Below are 16,476 nucleotides of genomic sequence, written 5' to 3'. Positions count from 1 at the left end.
AAATAAAATATGAAGTGTTAGTTACAAGAAACCTAATTTGTATACCCAGACAAGACATGCTGGGAATCCAGGCAGATCATCAGGAGCCCATTTGAAACGGGAATCCCTGATCCTGTGCAATCAATTGTAAATTAAATAGTTTTATTATGATACTTTGTATTTTATCAATGACTACATTAAAATTGACTCTGGAACTGAATGTTCCTGCGTAGCTGTTATTAATCAGCTGAAAAGTCTAAGTGTTATATAAAGTATTTAAATCACAGAGATTCAGTCTCAAACTGAGAAGGAAGGATTATGGCTGTCCCTATCCCTGGAGTTTAGTAGGCAAGCCAGAACACTCCAGGGTAAGACAGAGCCAATGCATGCACCCTCAAATCTCAGGTAAAAGCTGACAAGAGTGAGACCAGCAGGTGGCACACAAATCTACTTAGAACCCATTCTCTGGGGACAATGAATGTAATTTGCTTAATAGAGTGAACCACAAACCAAAAAAGAAAGGGCTATCTTGGGTGCTAAAAGAGTTACAAACACATAGGCATCCCTGAGGTTACCCTAAATAGTTTGATTATTTGGAAGAAAAATCTCCTTCTCTTTGGGGAAGGGAGGATACACAAGGTAACCTATTATTTGGGGTTCAGGGACTAAAAAGTGGTGGCTGTAATCACAGAAATGGCAGTCACCCAGGAGCCAATGCAGTGTGGCCAGGTCAGGAGCTTCCTCCTCCACCATCCCACAGACCTGGACCATGAAAACCAAACCATTCTCTGTGGGAGTTAGGGAGAGACACTGCAGCCACATAGCCTAGGAATTATTCCCCCAAACCTCCAGCTGTATCTCAGATTTATATGGCCCACAAAAACAGAAATGTAATGGTAACAATAATTAGGCTAAGAATTCATAACTCAAAAATAACTAAATGTATCCACATATGTCTTGGACCACTATGCCAACTGACATGTAATATTCATACTGTTCCTAGTGCCAAAGTCACATTAACTATTTCAAAAAAGTTCATCCCCCCAACAACTCAGACTCAAGAAAAACTAATCATTTCATGAGGGCATCATCAAGGCTCCATCCTTCACCCAGTACATGGCTGCCCTGTTCTCTTTCCATGTCTTGATCCTCCAGTGATAGTCACCATCACCAATTTTGGCTAACAGTGACTTTGCAAGACATCTCTCCCATTCATCCTAGTCTTCAGCTGGCCACATCTTGTTTTGAACTGCAGTTTACTTCACTCAGTTATTCTCTCTTCTGTGGCTTCAGTTTTGTTCTCTCCTCAGTTCCCAGTCCTCGGAATATATACATGCTAAATTTCCTATTCAAAAAAGAAAAAGTACTCCCTTGACCACAACTTCTTTCTCTTTCTTCTCTCCCATCCCCCTCCCCAATTCTCCCTTTTCAAGGCCCAGGACACTGAAGAAACTGTGCTTATTGCTTTTACATTTTTACATGATGAACCATGGCTTCCTCCACCCCAACTCAAAACCTTAAGATCACTGTCCTCTAAAAACGATCTTTCTCTGTCCTTACCTTACTTGACCCTTTGTTGGCATTTTGCATCATTAATCACTTTTTAATCTTGGCCTACTCATGCCACCATGCTCCCTTGATTCTTATCCAACTTTGTGATAGCCTTTTCTCAAGCATCTTTGCAGGACCCTCTTCCTCTGATGACTAGGAAATGTTGGCTTACCCTCAAGCTCTGTACTCAGCCCTTTCCTATTCTACTTCTGCTTACTCTCCTTAGGCAATCTTATCCATACCAATAAATTCCACAGACACTTACAGGCTGGTGATGCTTAAGTATGCATCCCCATTCCAGAACATAGTCCAACATTCCAACTTAATAGATTCAAATCCATTCTTGGCTGGGCATGGTAGCTCATGCCTGTAATCTCAGCACTTTGGGAGGGTGAAGTGGGAGGATCACTTGAGCCCACGAAGTTGAGACCAGCCTAGGCAACAAAGTGAAACTCCATCTCTATAAAAAACAAAAAATAAAATAATTTTTTAAAAAATAGCCAGGTGTGATGGCATGTACCTGTGGTCCCAGGTACGCGAAAAGCTGAAGCAGAAGGATTGCTTGAGCCCAAGAGGTGGAATCTGCAGTAAGCTGTTATCATGACACTGTACTCCAGCCTGGGCATCTCAAAAAAAAAATCTTTTCCCTTCAGCCCCCGCTGTCACTTGCTTTGTTCAAGTTACCTCCCCTGGACAACTGCAAAGGTCTCTATCTCTAATCTCATTTCATCTCTCTGTCTTTCTCCAATGTAATCTCTTGCAATGATCTAACAAAACTGTGGAAATCCTTTCAATTGTTAAGAATTGGGAGGGAGGTGGGCCAGGCATAGCGGATCATGCCTGTAATCTCAGCACTGTAAAAAGAACTGGGAGGGAGGAAGCAAACTTCAGATTCCTTTGTACATTCCACCAGACCTCCCTGATCCAGCCTCTGCCTCGCCTACTAGCAAGTCTTGCATTATTTACTAACAAAACTACCTGGAGTTCCTAGAAAACACCTTGCTACTTCACGCCTTCCATATCCTGTTTTCACAATTTCACAATTATCTTCCACTGCCTATCCACAAGGTAAACTCCTCTTTATCTTTCAATCTTCCAATGTCCAGCTGATGTCTCAAGAGTCTCCTTCTTAATCACTGCCACACACATATCATCAGCAGTGTGTTGGTGTGCCCTGCTATACGCCATCACCTCTGTACCTTGCACATAGGTCATAACATTCATCATACTAAACCCTATTCAGTTATGAGGCAACTGCTGGACTTTGAGCTTCCTGAGGTTAAAGCCAGCACTATTAATTACTTCATTATTCCAATGCTCAGTGTGTCTGGCAACACAGATAGTGCTCAATAAAGGCTTATTGAACAAGAAAAAGAGGAATTAATGAAGGCATACAGCCACTAGAAATGAAAAATGAATTGAAGAACTGGTTTGCCCAAAAGCACAAGTATTCTAACACAACTTTTTCCTGTCCAGTGATTTCCTTCATTCATTCATGCATGCAAAAAGCTGTACACAAGACACAAAATGCTGATAACAAAATCTTCCCAGATTTCTCAAGTCACTGCAAACCCTGATGATGCAAGAGCCTTCCTAGTCAATCCCACACATTCCATTCCCAATGGCCATTAGGAAGAAAAAGAAACATATACAAAATGTTGGGAAATGATCCTCTAAAGGTTAAGCATTATAATTAACCTTCTATCTTAGCACATCCTTTATTTTATTCCTTCTTCCTTAACACGCTCAATTGCCTTTTCCATCATGAATTTGGAGTTCACCGTTGCCTGTGCAAACATCTATATTACCAATTCCATGCCATGGCAATTCCATATTCAAAAGTTACAGACTCAACACACAAAAAAAATTTCCAAATAATTTGGCTTGATCCAAATCACATCTCCAAATAGGTACACAAGCAAGCCAACTCAAATAAATTCACAGGGGAATAAGGTATAAGATAAATCTTTACAGCACTAAACACATTTTTATGCATTAGAATTAAGTATGAAAAATAAAGCCTTAAGAGATCTAGATACAATCCCAGATTGAGAGGTTATTTTAGCATAAGGCCAAAGAAAAGACAGATAAAGGTAATTATCTAAAATAGTTTGGATATCTGTCTCCACCCAAATCTCACATTGAAATGTAATCCCCAGTGTTATAGATGGGGCCTGATGGGAGATGTTTGGATCTTGGGGACAGATCCCTCATGAATGGTTCTGGACCATCCTCTTGGTGATCAGTGATCTGAGTTCTCTCAAGATACAGTCATTTAAAAGTATGTGGCACATCTCCCCAACTAACTCACTCCTTCTCTCCCTGTCTCTACCCTCTTTCTCTCTCTTCACTGGTGCTTGCTTGCTCCTGTTTTCACCATGTGAAGTACCTCCTCCTCCTTCACCTTCTGCCATGACTGTAAATTTTGTGAGGCCTCCTCAGAAGCCAAGCAGATGTCAGAACCATGCTTCCTGTATAGTCCGCAGAACTGTGAGCCAATTAAACTTTTCTTTAAAAACTACCCAGTCTCAGATATTTCTTTACAGCAATGCGAAAATGGCCTAATACACTACCTAAACATTTAAAGCTTCATTATATTTAAAAAAGTATATGTGAAAAATCCATTATATCACATAAACTGTTAACAATTATAAAAAATGACAATTATATGTTTTAAATATATAAACAAGTAGACTTTTAGATGAACATCCTAATAGAAAAATAATTGATAAACATACGCAGGAAATTTATGAGAAATAATACAAACGATCAATGAGCATAAGAAAAATTGTACCTGACTTCAAGAAATTAAATAAATCTGATTTTAAAAATAAAATGCCATTGTCCCAACACATTGATAATTTTTCTAAATTTCTAATATTCAGGTTAACGAAGTTGCTGCACTTTCGAGCACTGTAATCAGGGGTTTCAGTATGGAACAATCTCATTCTGTCCCTGTAGAATGATTCTGGCAATATGTATCAAAAGTCAGACAAACATACTCTATGACCTAGCAATTCAAGATGTTTATCATGGGAAAAAAATCAGCAATCTATGCAAACTTATCTATTTAGGACAATCATTACAAAACCCTAATAGTGAAATTGAAAGCAACTTTAAGGTTTCAAGAAGTGATATTAAGAGGCCAAGTGCAATGGCTCACATCTGTAATCCCAGCACTTTGGGAAGCCAAGGCAGGCAGATCACCTGAGGTCAGGAGTTCAAGACTAGCCTGGTCAACATGGTGAAAGCCCAACTCTACTAAAAATACAAAAATTAACTGGGTGTGATGGTGGGCACCTGCAATCCCACCTACTTGGGAGGCTGAGGCAGGAGAATCACTTGAATCCGGGAGGTAAAGGTTGCAGTGAGCTGAGATTGTGCCACTGTACTCCAACCTGGGTAACAGAACAAGACTATGTCTCAAAAAAAAAAAATTTTATTAAGTAAATAACAACATATTTGAAGGATAAAATACATCCTGCTATTTTAAAAGTCACACTGTAAACTTATTTTCCCAGAATACTGGGAGCAAAATACGGTGAAAACTCTCTAGCACAAAAACATGTAAAACTGCTATGTGTGTATGCATACCCAAGCACACACTTCTACCTCTGTAAATGCCTACCCAAGTTGGCAAAAGTCATGAAGCTCCTAAGAAGCAAAAATAAGTCAAGAAGTCAACTGGGAAAAGAAAAGAAAACTATGGAGTCTGTCAGCCAGTTATATCCCAATAATCGCAGGTGACTTTGAGTTTTGGCTTTTAAAAGCAGAAATCAAGTGAAAACTAGAAGTCAAATCAAAGACCTCTGCAAAAAGCTGGGACATCTTACCCTTAACAGCTGAACTAATAGAAAAAATACTGACCCATGTCACACAGGGAGAGGGTCAGAAAATGTGACTGTCTCAAACATGGATCTAGGTAGTAAAGAGTCATCCTTGAGAATTTATAGCTGGACATTTGCTCTTAATAAACTAGGGATGACCTGAATTCCTACTGCTGGTTTAGCCACCCAAAAACCTCAAGCTGATAATTCAATCTGACGTGGACATGGGTTGAGAGTGTCTTTAGTGCATCAAATAGAAGAAAATACAAATTATTTCTGAACTGATTTACCTTAAGTTCTCAAAGAATTCCCAGAGAAAAGGTTCCTAGAAACATGAGTTTACACTGTGGGAATGGGGAGTGGGGTGGGATCATAAAGCACATACAGAAACAAGACAACACTTACAAGAGTCATCAAAAAGAAGAAATAGCAGAAATGGATCCACAAAGTCTACAGATACTGGAATTTCAAATGCGGACTATAAAATAAAAATGTCTAACAGGTTTAAAACTAAGAGGGTATATTAAAAGATCATATATTAAAAATGACCACACAACTTTTAAGAAAATGTAAAGAAGGTTCCTAAAATAAAAATAGAAACAGTATTCCTAGAAATAAAAAAATACAGTATTTCGAATTAAAAATTCAGCAGGTGAGTAATACATCTGATTAAGTGCAACTGAAGAGATAATTAGTAAACTGGACCATCACTACAAACAAATTACACAGAGGCACAGAGGAGAAATCTCAAAGTGTTGTTTAGAGTTAGGAATGAGATTTTAAAAATCCATACCAAAACGAATTTTATCGAGCATTTATTGACAGAAAAATATTTGATACATTGCTAAATATTTTTTAAAAAGCCACAAAGCAGTATATACTTGTGTCATTTTTATTTTTTGACAAGTGTGGGGTTTATAGATATAAATGTACATATTTAGAAGAAATGGTAAAAATGTTTATGTTTGAGTGGAAATATTTCAGTCCATTTCTTATTTATATTTTTATATTTTTCAGGGTTCTGAATTATATATGAATCACTTTTAGAGTAAAAAAACGTTATTTAAAAATTAACAGAAAATAATACTGGGGGGGTGTGTGTGTGTGTGCACACGCATGTGTGTGTGTAAAGGGACATATACCAAAATTGTTAATAACTACTATTTCTAGTTTGTGAGTTTCATGATTTGGATGATTTTTACCTATAATTTCTAATCAATAATTGAATAAATTATGTGTCTAAATATGGAGAGGAAAAGACTTGGTACTTAAAGACATTAATAGAGGTTTTATTATGGATGCTAAGTTACTATGATTTATAATTTTTATATTTTGCAAATTCCCATTTGTTTTTGTTGTTTATATAGTTTTTATTATACATATTTTCATTTCTCATTTCACAATTAGGAAAAGATATATACATATATATGCACATGTGGATACATAGATAGGTCAGCTAGCCTTAGAATTTTATATAAAACTTTGTGAAAGAAAATCTCATTTAAAATTGAAAGTGAATATGCAATGTATCTATACATTTATATACAATGTTTTCAGAGACTTGCAATGTTATGGGAAAGCACTGCCTTTCAATGTTAAAATTTTAAAGCACGGAACAAAAACACATGCAGATCTCATAAACGTCCTGCAGAGGAATAACAGGCAGAAATTATAGGAGAATGTTAACAGTGGCTGTCCCTGGTGTCCCAGTTCCCTTCTTGCATTAATATCTGGGGAAGGGGAGAACAAGAGAGCCAGTCAGAGTTTCTTGTTGTTGACACACATCTGGCCTCAATTTTGATTCTTGGGAACCAGAGCAGTGGAAGCATGAGGATCAGTAAAATAAGGTAGGGGCTAAAACCACCTATCTTAAAACATGTTAAAATGTACAATCACTTAGGCGAATTAGAGGCAAAAAGTCAACATTTACTATGGTCTTTCAAGATAAGAAAAAAGGGCCAGTGCAACCAAGAAAAGAGAAAAGCTAACAATGCTTAGCTGTTGCTAATGTCATTAACTTTTCTTAATGACATAAAAACCCACATCAGACAAATCTTTTTGGTACACTACCCTTGAACTGGAAACCACAGATTTTAATCTCTAATTTATTCAGGAATAAAAAATCAGATCACAGGCAACACACTTCCATGTGACTTTAAATGTGTATTATTAGCTAATGATAGGAAACCCTCACATTGCCTAGTTAAGTGCACATAAAATATCATGACTTCCCTTCTCCTTCCAGAAACAGATCTCTGAAAGCAGATCCCTAAAGAAGAATACCAAATATCAGCCAAAAACTTAATTTATTCTATCCTACGTTCCTCTGATCTTTGAAAAAGTGATTCTGCAGTGCTTTCCAAATTCACAGCAGACACGATGTATAAACATCAAATCATCAAAGACAGTTCAAGAGAATGCTTCACTTTTAGAAACACTACAAACTAAACTTAAGAGCTTCTACACCTGCAAATAATAAACTTCAAAGGCAGTCCAAACTATCCTGGCATTTGTCATTTGTGGGCATAAGTGTGTGTAATGGGTCTAAGTCTGAGCTTGGTTTTAATAATCAACTGACTGACTATAGTTTAACTAGTCTTATTTCAGCCTTGAATTCTTGTAGAGTGTCCTAAAACTATTTTAAGTGTGTTGTTCATAAATTTTATAGCATCTCATGATCAGAAGAAAACTTCTGAGGTCATCTAGTTCTACATCTTATCCAATGCTTTAGTCAGTGCAGAATCTATTCTCCATGATGTCTGCTGGAACACTTCCAACAATGGGAAGCTCACTACCTGCCAAGGCCAGCAGTGAGGTACTTGGACAGGCAGCTTGCTAGAAATTCTCTCTCAAATGTAGTTCAGATTATCCTGACTGAAAAACCCAACCTTGGGACCCAGCTACTCTTTTGTAACCAAACTGAATCCCATTTTTCAAACACTTCAAATCTTATAAGGCCGATGAAGATAGAGATCAGATTGTCTGTTTTTTTCTTTCCTCTGTCTCATAATTCTATTCTGTAGATCCTTTACACTTATTTCTACTTTTCACTGAGAACACTACAGCTGATTTATTCTATCCTTCAAAGATGATACCTAAAACACAATATGGTACCCTTGCTGGCTGATTCTGACCAGTCCTGAATATGATGAAACCCACTTGCTCTTAATGTTTAGATATGAGGTGTTTGGAAAACACATTATAATGAAAAAAAATGTTTACAGTTTGACAAAACAGCTATTTCAAATAGGCCCAACTTTGAAAAATGCTGTTACCATGAGATGGAAAATAATAAAAAGTGAAGTTCCAAATCCACTGTTTCTCAAAGAATATATGGCCCACCAGTTGTCTGTTAAAAATGCAGATTCTTGGCTAGGCGCAGTGGCTTATGCCTATAATCCCAACACTCTGGGAGGCCAAGGCGGAAGGATCATTTGAGCCCAGGTATTCAAGACTAGCCTGGACAACATAGCAAGACCTTATCTCTACAAAAAAAAAATTAAAAATTAGCCAGGCATGGTGGTACACACCTGTGGTCCCAGCTACTCAGGTAGCTGAGGTGAAAGAATTGCTTGAGCTTTGGCAGTCAAGGCTCTGGTGAGTTAAGTTATCATGCCACTGCACTGCAGCCTGGACAACAGAGCAAAACCCTGTCTCAAAAAAAAAAAAAAAAGCAGAGTCCTGGATCCTTCTCAAATTGTCTGAATCATAAACTCTGTAAGCAGGCATTTAAATACACACCTCTGGCATTTCTGATGACAGTAAACAGTGAGAACAGCCTTACCCCATGCTGGCCAAATTGTTATCGCTTTAACAAACACAAACACACATACACACACACACACACCCACTCAGTATCTTGGCAGTCCACAAAAGCGAAAGTAAATCTGGGTTGGTCTCAGTTGATGGTAAAGCTGGTATTAGAATGAGACCTTGGTAATCACATCTTTAAGTTCCAGTCCAAGCTTGTCCCCTAAAAAAGAAAACAGTATCTGGGATGGGGTAGGAGGATGAGACAGAGTTTTAAATGGGGTTGATGGGGCATAATAAAGAGCCTAAAATAAAGGAATTACTCATTCACACTTGATCCTTTGAGGTTGGTGGTAAAAAACTACGAAAGTGTTCAATCAAAAGAAATATGCCAAAAGAGAAGAGAGAAAGAAGGAAGGAAAATCTCAAGTAATAGTAACGGGAGATTCCTGTATCTGGTCAGGGCAGACCAGCTGGGTTCAGCCTGTAACTTCATGAAAGGTCTAGAATTTCACTCTCACAACTTTAATTTTTAAATGTTCTTCTGTTAATATTAAGTTTTATGTGATTTAGAAAACATTCTCCCCTAAACAAGCAAACTTATGATGAAAGTCACTGATATCTGCATTTGCTGTAACAAGAACAACAAAAAACACATTCAAGGATTTTTTTTAATTCCAGGATGAGGATCAGATTTATTTCCTCATTGAACAAGAAGACGTTCTAACGATGAAGGCCAAAAGTGCTTGTACAGTTCTTTTCGCTGTTGGGGTCCCAGTTTTAAAAAGTATACTTCATTCCAGTTCTAAATACACATGCAAACTACAGACAAAACATCCTACCACAAAACTAAAACTGAAAATGTCCACAACCAACCAATCCACAATAAAGAGGTTAAACACCAAACCCGAAATGGTAAATGTAATAACCATGACCCTCACCATGTGGTAAAAGATGAACACAATTAATGTTACCTTAAAAAGAACTTAAGTAACTCCTTCCTGTCCTAATTGTCCATTATAAGCCTCAGAAGCCAGCTGTTTGGTGGAGACAAATCAGTGACATTCAGCAAAGCATGTTCCGACCAAAGTACCGCTTTACCCTGCGTGAACTCTATGAAACGCGCGTTAATGGATTCCAAAGGCATTTAAAGAGGCTATAAGCTGTCAAACATTTACAATTACAATGGGATCAATAAAAATGGGATTGTTAGATGGCATTTTCCAGATTGCTCTATTCTGATTCCAAAAAGAAAAAGAAAAAAAAAAAAAAGGAGATCAGGGAGCCGTGACTCAAAACAATGACATTTTATTAAATTCTGAGGCTGGAAGAAACCTTAAAGGTTATCTAGTAAATCTCCCCAACCTTCATTCCCTCTTGCAAACAACTCAATGATCAGTTAAGTCATCATCAAGGGCAATTTCATCACACCCAACAGTCAGACCTGTCAAGTTAGTTTCTGAACTGACTATACCACTTAGCCCCTCATCACTCAGAATTGCCTGCGACACTTCAAAATCTCGCTTTACAGCTGAAACTGTTCATCTGTGCAGCTGTTTGCGCTCACACACACTATTTCAGCCCTCCAAAATAGCCAGCCTCCTGCTCCCTCCATTCTTTCCTGTTCACCAGCCCTATCCAAGGTCAATTCTCACAATGCCCAGCCTAAATACCATGGTTAGCCCTCTGGGCTCCCCTCACACCAGCCTGCTACCTCCCATGCTCCTTTCTGCCAATCTGCCCTTTAACGTGATTAAACTCCAAACTGCCTGTTCTGTTCCCATTCACAGGCTCCAGAAGCCTCATGGGGAAAACTTAAGGACAAGGTAAAGCTGTCACTATTAATCAATGCATTCTAATCTCAGATGAGCCCACAAAGAGAAGCCATTAATGCTACCATTTATCTCAGCACCTCTTCAAAGCCTTAAATTCCCTCAAAGAAACTCCCCAGTTTGCACATCCATCATGGAGAAGTCGATGGACATCAGGCAAGAAGCCCCTCAAACCTCCATCCTTCCCATCCTTCTCTCTCTCACCAACTACCACTTGAATGATCTGGGCCATTCTTTCAAATCTCTTCTCTACTCTTACCCTAAACCCATCCTCTCAACCTTGGATGCACATTAGAATGACCAGGTGGCCCCACCCTGGCCTGAGTCAAGACCTGAAGTGAACCCCCTGCACATGGTATGTTTCAAAAGCTCCCACAGGTATTCTTAAAATAAGCCAAGGTTGGGTATTACTGGCGAAGACAATTTTATAAATGTTCATAGTTTTAAATACCAAATCTGGATTCTTTTCTGGGCTGTGTTCTCACATATCTAAATGCATTATAGGACCACCACCACCACCCTACATACATCATAGGGTTTGCAAATTCAACATGTATCAAACTCCTCATCCTTTCTGTTCTAGGCTAAACTGTGTCCCCCCCATCCCCAGAAATTCATATGTTGAGTCTTAACTCCCAGTACCTCAGAATGTGACCACATTTGGAGCCAGGGTCAATAAAGAGGTAATTAAGTAAGTTAAAATGAAGTCATTAGAGTGGGTCCTAATCCAGTATGACTAGTGTCCTTCTAAGAGGAGGAAAGTTGGACACAGGCAGGTACAGAGGAAAAACTACATGAAGACATGGGAGGAGACCATCACCTAAAAGGCAAGGAGAGAGGTCTCAGAAGAAGGCAGTCCTCACGATTCTCTAAGACTTCCAGCCTCCAGAATTGTGAGAAAATAAATTTTTGTTGTTTAAGCCAACCAGTCTGTGGGTTATAGCAGCCCTGGCAATCTAATATAAATACACTTCCCATGTCCTTGCTACTCTCTCCTGCTTCGTCTTATTCAACGGCATTGTTATCCATTCACTATCACTCCTCCCTCTACCTCATCCACCATATCTATTCAACAGCCAAGCTGCATCAAGTCTTCCTCCTAAATGTTTCATATCTACCTTCTTCCCTCCAAACCCCCCTGTTACTGCCTTAACTCAAGCCCTAATTATCTCTCTTAAGATGTCCCAGTACTGTACAATCTCAACTTATAGGTAGAATCTTAAGAAGTTGAACCCGAGAAGTAGAGATAGAATGATGGTCACCAGAGGCTGAGGCAAGGGATGAAGGAACAGCAGAGTGGAGAGAGGGAGTTGTTGATCAAAGGGTACAAAGTTTCAGGCAGACAAGAGGAATAGGTTCTGAGATCCACTGCACAGCAGAGTGACTAGAGTCAAAAATAATGTACTGTATATTTCAAAATAGCTAAGAGTAAATTTCGAACGTCTCACCATTAAAAATGATACAGGTCAGTGAGGTGATGGATATGTTAATAAGCTTGATTTAACCACACACTGTATACACATATCAAAATATCACATTGTACCTATAAATGCATTCAATTATGATTTGGCAATCAAAAATAATTTTTTAACTGAAAAATTATGATTGTACATATTCGTGGGGTACATAGTGATGTTTTGACACATACAATGTATATTAATATATTTTTTAAAACACATAATCATCTCAATAGATGCAAATAAAGGGTATAAAAAAATTCATACCCTGCTGTCCTCCTCATTATTTCAGTGGAGTCGAAAAGGAAAGTAATAATCAGGAACCCTTTTAACCTTCCACCCTGAGTGGTATCAACTGTGCCCTTCTCCAATGCCTGACCTTTCATTCCAGTACAGTAAAAGATAATTAATTATTGCTTAACACTATTTAATCTTGGATTAAAAAACAGCAATTAATTTTGGATTAAAAAACAGCAATAGTGCTGGGCACAGTGGCTCATGCCTGTAACCCCAGAACTTTGGGAGGCTAAGGTAGGCAAATCACCTGAGGTTGAGAGTTCAAGACCAACATGACCAACATGGAGAAACCCCGTCTCTACTAAAAATACAAAAATTGGCCAGTCATAAATTGACCGGGCATAAATTGGCAGGGCGTGGTGGCACACACCTGTAATCCCAGCTACTCAGGAGGCTGAGGCAGGAGAATCACTTGAACCCAGGAGGCGGAGGTTGTGGTGAGCCGATTGTGCCATTGTACTCCAGTCTGGGCAACAAGAGTGAGACTCCATCTCAAAAAAAAAAAAGAAAAAAAAATGAGAGAGAAAGAGAGAGAAAACACAGCAACAGTTACCTAGAATGATATGTCATGGATATCTCTCAATAATGTAATTATGGGTAATTTTTTCAATTAGCTAAATTTTTCTGTGATGCCAAACACAAGTATCATTTTTGTAAACAAAAATGATTTCAGAGAACCAGTATTTCACCTTTCTCTTCTTTTCCAAACCTTGTTTTTAATTTTATGTGTGTATTTCTTTTTTGAGAATAGGAAATAATTCTTACACTTGGGTACACTTGGGAAAACTACTTATAGGAAAAAAAGATGTTTTCACAAATAACTCTTTTAAAAAATATATTCTAGGCCAGGCACAGTGGCTCACACCTGTAATCTCAGCACTTTGGGAGGCCAAGGCAGGCGGATCACCTGAGGTCAGGAGTTAGAGACTAGTCTAGCCAACATGGTGAAACACTGTCTTTACTAAAAATACAAAAATTAGCCGGATGTGGTGGCATACGCCTATGTTCCCAGTTACTCAGGAAGCTGAGGCAAGAGAATCCCTTGAACCCTAGAGGCAGAGATTGCAGTGAGCCAAGATGGTGCCACTGGACTCCAGCCTAGGCAACAGAGCAAGTCTCCATCTCAAAAAAGAAATATATATATATATATTTACTTATTTATTTATTTATTTGTGCTTATAGGCTGATCCTTGTTCATACTATCCTCAATATATATATTATAATATTTATTATAAATTATATATATTTATATATATTAATGTTATATATATTATTATATATATATATAGTCCCTTCTACCTGCAACTATTTCTCTTGGATATATGGAGAATAATCTTCCTAAAACAGAAAGCTAGTATGGCAATGATCTGTTTTAAACACTCCCATGGTTCCCCATTGCCCCAAGCCCAGCCTCTTCATGCATAGCAAACTGAGTCCTTCAGGTACTTCCGGCTTAGGCTATCACCCACCTTGCGTGTTAAGTTCAGAAGCAGCATAGAGAAGGCAGCACTTTGGATCTACTCAGAAATCCCCTAACATATAATGCTGATCCACACTACTGTCTTTGCATATGTACTTGGCTTTTCCTGGAATATCCCCCCTTGTCCAAATTCTATGCCTGGCAAATACCTACTCATCTTTCTAATCACAGCCTCTCGATTAAGTCTTTTATGGTCCTACTCCCCACCCAGATTAATCACCGCCTCCGCTATGCTGCTTCTGAACTTATACATACATCATTATACTGTGACCATATACCAGCAAGTGTCACAAACACAAAGACTCACAGGGACCAACCAGGTATCATAAATGCGTGAAATGCCTAGTGAAAACAGGTCTTCAACTTGCATGATACAGAAACTACACTTGCACTAGGAACAATCATAATGCCCACCTGTCTATGTTGACTTTTGAAACTTGACCTGAACAAATAAACTGTATGTGGGGCCAAATTCATTTAGCACATACACTGCCAGTCTTGCAAACTCTGGTCAAAGGTGTTAACAGTCAGAGCCTTCATTTCTCTTCTTTCTACTCCTTGAAGCAAAAATATTCCAGAACATCCATGCTCATAGGCTGATCCTTGTTCATGCTATCCTGTCAAACCAACACTTCAAGCACAGGAACCCACACTTAACTGACCACACAGAGAGGATGCAGTATTCAGCTTAATAACCTTGAACTCACTGCTACTCACTTCTTATCAAAATCTCCTTTTACAAGAAGTAATATTCATACGGAACATCCTGAAAAGTATCTAAGTCAGCATTCCACAAAGAATGTGGAATGTCTATCCTTGGACAGAGCCAGCACTGAGCTGCTTGTCTGAACTGTCTTGCTTTGGCTCTTACAGAATGGCTTTTCTGAGATAAGCAACTGGCCTTATGCCATTAATCTATATTGAGCAATACAGTGTTTTTTAACCCCCCTGTTACATTCATTGTAAGATTGTACTTGGAGACACGACTCATTATATTAAAGCATCTAATGTTTGGAGAACCATGGATAAAATCTTCTCTTTTCCCAGCACTATGAAGACTTGTGCCCCCTGGTTAGTCCTTATCCTGACAGGCTCTCTGGGTAACATAACTCACTGAGTCCCCTCTTCGTGTCAACTACAAGAAAGAACAGCAAAACGTGTAGCCTTTTCTAATACGTGAATAGCACCCTAAGGTGGGCCCATGATCGTGGTCTCTGCTTAAATTCACATTCTCACTTCCTCTTTCCCCATTTCCTTCCTATGCTTATTAAATTTCACTATATTTAGTAGGGAAATACACATGCAACTAACTTCTAACATTGCATTTATCACATGGTATTTTCATTCAGTTCCCACCCCTTGAGTCTGAGTTTTTTGAAGGTGGGCCTCCATCTTGCTCACCTTTGCATCTCCACGGTCTAATAAGTGATCATTAATTAGATATCAATTATTACATGTGATTACTTGTATTACATGTGATTACTTCCAGTAATGGGTGAAATTGCAAATTTATTACCTCCTAAGGAAGCTCACTTTATTTCCCCAAGGCACAAAAGTGGTCCCTGACTGTAATATCTATGGCATCTAGAAGAAAATTAAGCTTATGGGGACTAATATGCGAAATACACACTAAACCAGCACAGGTATAATTACCATTTAGTTTTTTTTAATTCTTCACTATGCATTTTTAGAGTACTTGCTCCATTTTCTAGTAGTTAACCAGTTATTTAAGAGAAGTATACTCATCAGGAATATCCCACCGTCAGTTGATGTAGTGAATGCAAATAAAAATCAAAACTTTTCACAGGATGTTAAAGGGCACAGGACTAAGGGAAGCTTGAAACATAATGTTCTCTGTTAGAATACAAAACTGTGGATGAGTGAAGGATATCACCACAGTGGAGAGAACATCCACCAATGAGGCCTAATCGATGTCATCCAGGATAGATTATTATTAAAGTTTCCTATCAATCTAATCATTTTCCAAGTTTTACAAATCCACATTTCATTTATACTAACTTCCATCTTTAAGTTTTTCTCAAACTCTGCTGGTAGGAGTGTGAAGCATCATCAATTTTACGGAAATCAATTTAACCATTTCTATCTCTAGCCATAAAGGTCATGCCTGTCTTTTAAGGCAGCAAATTATATTACTGGGAATCAACTCTAAAGAAATCACCTGAAATGCAGAAATAGGCTTGCAAAGATGTTCACTGCAGTGAGTTCACTATGGCAGTAGCTGAATGAAATTAACATCACTTCGATTTACTGTATACTATTAAGAGAAAGGACAAAGTACTGAT

The 16,476-nt window shown here is 38.4% G+C and overlaps 1 protein-coding gene across 6 annotated transcripts in view; it reads right to left on the bottom strand.

Annotated features, from left to right (window-relative positions):
- Positions 1 to 16,476, bottom strand: part of LPAR1 (lysophosphatidic acid receptor 1) — a 171,995-nt gene that overhangs the window by 129,277 nt on the left and 26,242 nt on the right. Inside the window, exon 1 of one of the 6 annotated variants that reach the window (XM_064378992.1) lies at positions 13,064 to 13,203. The exons of 4 other annotated variants lie outside the window; for them this stretch is intronic. The gene's annotated coding sequence lies outside the window, so the exon portion shown is untranslated. Of the gene's footprint in view, positions 1 to 10,081; positions 10,102 to 13,063; positions 13,204 to 16,476 lie in introns of those variants that run through there. One more of the 6 variants, XM_064378994.1, reaches the window with a different exon arrangement.

Source organism: Aotus nancymaae, unplaced genomic scaffold (genome assembly GCF_030222135.1).
Source record: "Aotus nancymaae isolate 86718 unplaced genomic scaffold, 86718_ANA_hifiasm-v0.15.2.pri h1tg000003l, whole genome shotgun sequence".
Taxonomy (NCBI): domain Eukaryota; kingdom Metazoa; phylum Chordata; class Mammalia; order Primates; family Aotidae; genus Aotus; species Aotus nancymaae.
Note: the sequence above shows the minus strand (reverse complement) of the source record. Positions and strands in the feature narration are given on the sequence as shown.